This window comes from Uranotaenia lowii, chromosome 2 (genome assembly GCF_029784155.1).
Source record: "Uranotaenia lowii strain MFRU-FL chromosome 2, ASM2978415v1, whole genome shotgun sequence".
NCBI classification, from domain to species: domain Eukaryota; kingdom Metazoa; phylum Arthropoda; class Insecta; order Diptera; family Culicidae; genus Uranotaenia; species Uranotaenia lowii.
In genome coordinates this window covers 330,228,503-330,232,503 of record NC_073692.1, presented here as the reverse complement: position 1 = coordinate 330,232,503, position 4,001 = coordinate 330,228,503, and positions in this window count along the sequence as shown.

Below are 4,001 nucleotides of genomic sequence, written 5' to 3'. Positions count from 1 at the left end.
TGTACAAATAAGCAAAACACATTTTGGTTGCATATCGCCCCCACGTGCATAAGAAATGTGCATGTGCATAAGAAAGGTTGTGAAACAGGCGCCTAATTTTTAAATTTTTCCAACGATCAATGAACAGTATGCTTTGGTTAATATTATCTTGCAACGACGTTTGCTAGCGACGCACACAGGAGTAAGTAGAAGAAAAAATTGGCCAATAGTATTTTTTAGGTTTGAAATCAATAAAAAAGTTTATTTTGACTTATCAAACGTTTTTAAGATCATTTAATATAATTTTTACCGTTTTCGTAATTTTTCATTATTTTTTATTAGAAATTTTCTTATATTGATATGACATGATAGATAATCGAGGTTAGAAAAGTTGTAAAATTTAAAAAAATCTTGAATTTTTTTATTTGTTTTTGAAAGTGAAATAACATTTGAAAATATTCGAAAAAGAACATAAATTTGTCTGAGCTTTAATTTGAAATAAACGAAGCCCTAGGTGACTTTTTTGTGGTAAAAATCTAACAATATTTTTAAACTTCAAACTTAAAAATATAAAAAATGCGCGAGTTTGCGCGATTTTTTTCTTTTGCATATGATTATTGAAGTTATAAATTTTCAAATGGTATCAAAAAATTTGCCGGGACTTGCTGGGAACATAAACAAAAACTCTTATTTGTAAAAAAAATCAACGATTAAAACAAAAAATAAATAGAAGAATTTTAAAAGCAGTAAATAGTGTCCAAATTATCATCGATTTTTATCTATTATACTCAAAATTATTTAACATTCCTCCAATGGAGTTCTCCATTTCAAATTTTCATTTTTACTTACTTAGGAAAGTTTTTATAAGAGATTTGACTTAGTCGCACTGATTCAACAATTTATAGAAAAATTGTATCTCATAAAAATACTAAAGTTTCGACAGCTGCTACAGCTTATAAACAAATCAGATGTCTAAAAAATGACCAGCATATGGTGCTAAATTTATTTAAGAATCAAATAAACATTCACATAAAAATAACAAATGAAATTTAAATTTTGAGTTTTGGCCAGGTTTTTGGGTTGAATACTCCTGTGTGCGACGCCTCGCCCATGGATACGAAAAACAAACCCCTCGAAGAAAAGAAAATCTCGCAAAATAGATGCCTGACTTTTCAATTTCAGATTTTGGCAAAACAAATATTATATGTTTTATTTGATCAGCAAAATGTCAACCTGAGTCACATCTAGGCGCCATTCATAACCATGTGCTGTAGAAATGAGCTAGGAATCAAGAACAAAAAACAATCACATAGAGGCTTCATATCGTCACACTTGCATTGGAAATATGCTTGGTTGAGAAATACGCGCCAAAATATTCTCACTGATCAGTATGCTATGTCATGTTTACTATCTCCTAACGACGTCTGCTCGCGACGCCTCGACCTTGGAGACGAAAAACAAACCGCCCAAAGGAAAAAAAATATCTCGAAAAAATGGAAGCCATGACTTTTATTTGATTCAAAAAACTACAAATTTAATTATTACGGACAATTGATGCGACTTTGGGTTGTTTTTATTCGATATAAACCGATTTGCATGGCTACAGAATATTCTAAAAATAATTTCATTCGAATCGTTTGGGTCATTTCGGAGGAGTAGTACTACAAACACCGTTACAAGAGAATTTTATATAATAGATTAGTATTTAAATTTAAACTGTTCTCAGGTTGTGCAAAAGTTAAGTTACTTTCTTGCTAGTTTTAATTCGTTTTTACTCCTTTTTTTTATCAACCCGAGTAATTAAAAGTTGCATTGAACTTTTTCTTGAAAGTTTATTTGGTTTTTTTTTTTCTTTTGGAGGATTTTAACCTCCTGGATTTATTCTTCCAATTTTTCCGATGAAAAATTTAAAGAAGTTTGTTTTATGATAACAAACAAATTTTATTTACCGAAAATGTTTATCGTTTAGGAATTCTTTTTAACAATTTTTTTTAAAAATTTCATATCAACAGGGGCTTCTACAGCTCGGCCCTTATTCTGCGCCGCGAGTGACGTGACAGTTGGCGAGTCACCCCACCGTCACTCGACTCTTGTCACCTTATTTCGACAGTCGGTTTAAGTGAGGTGACAGCAAGGTGAGAGCAAGTGACAGATACTCATTCCGAGCTAAGTGACTGGATGAACTCATCTAGAAAAATGGAGAAATTTGCTCTGATTGTGTTGTGCCGGTGTTTACGATTCGGGAATTTTAACAACTAACAACTCCGCTTTCTGTAATTTTTCATTCCATTTTAATCTCGTCACCACCTGAAAAGGTACCGACAATTGTCACCTAAAATCGTCACCCGAATGCGACGATTCTCACCCACGGTGACTACCAGAATAGGGTAAGAACTCACAAAGTTCATCCGAAGTGACGTTCCTCACCTAAACCGACTGCTGGAATAGAGTGACTTGGGTGACTCTACCATCGTCACGTCACTCGAGGCGCAGAATAAGGGCCCTCATCTCTCTTACCTAACTCAGGATAGTTTTTTTTCTCCAAAAAATTTACCCAGGATGGTTATTACTCTTTGACATAACTGAAAATATGTATTATTTTTAATTGAAAAACAAATGACCAAGGATATTTCCAGATTTCTCGTGTTTTTAAGCATCCCTTAACTGTAGCTTTTGACAATTGTTTGTCAAACAGTTGTCATGAGTATGGATTGTTTAATAAATTTGTGTTGGGTCATTCTGTTCAAAAAGTAAGTTGAAATTATGATTGGCTTTCGTGTTATGCCAATTTTAATCTTTTTTAGTTTTTGTTTCTATTAATGTCGTTTTTTGTAATATTTTTAAAATAATGTTATGCCTTTTTTCATTTTTTTTTGTCACAAAGACCCCGTTCGATTTAGACACGGTTCAATTTAAGGACGGACCGATTTTTAAAACATACGATTTTTGCTTTGAACATCAATGGTACGATTCGGGGTCTGTATTTGTTTTACTTTATCAACATTATAGAGCTTAAAAACATATTTATGGTGTTTGTCCAATTTATTTTGTACAAAACCTGGCGAAATTCGGGCCGAATCCAGGTATTATTAAAAAAAACATATTCAAAGAAAAAGTTCCCCAGCGTTCAAGCCGTTTTAAGGATTTTCCAATGTTAGATCAACTAAAATTTTGAATTAAACATCTGGGAGAACCCGTCCAAATTCGTGCAAATTGGAATGTATACATTAGATGGAATCATCTGAAAACCTGAATCAGATATAGTTAGGCTTACCAGAATAAAATTCAGGAAGTAAGGACGATCAAAAAGAAGGACATTTTTTAATAACATGAAGGACAAATAGTAGGACGCCTGGCTTGATTTACTTCCAACCCTCTAAAAAAGATTTATCATTCAATTCATTCAATTTACTTTACACTTGTTTCAACACAATTTTAATAATAGATTAAGGCTGGAACAAATATCAATTTCTTCTTTTGTCACCCCCCCCCCCCCCCTTCCCTTCGAAATTTAAAAAAAAACCCGAAGGGGGAAATAAATAAAGTTTGAAGTAATTTATGTAAATTTCGATTAAAAATTCCAATATCTGAAAGATTAAAAGACCAAAAAACAAATTTAAGAAGATGGATGTTATTTCACCTTTTGTTTTCTTGATTTGATTGAATTATTTGGTACAAAATTACTTGATTTACATGTTTTGTGCAACGATATAGTATGCAATTTTTTTTGCATACAAGCTTCCGTGCAATTTATTCCAATTTATTTGTTTTTTGCATTATTTTTTATTGTCCCTCTCTCGCGATATTCCAACTCCGAGTGACAAACGAAGGATTTGAAATTTGTTCCGGCCTAATTTATCAAAAAAAAACTCTTCTAAAACTCAATAGGGTTTTTTTAAAGTGATGGTTATTTCATAAAGTTGATATTTTCGATGATTTTTTTTTAGCCATTATATTGTAATGAGTTAATTTTTTCAAGCATACCCTCAGTTTATAAAATTGTGTATCAAAATATAAACAGC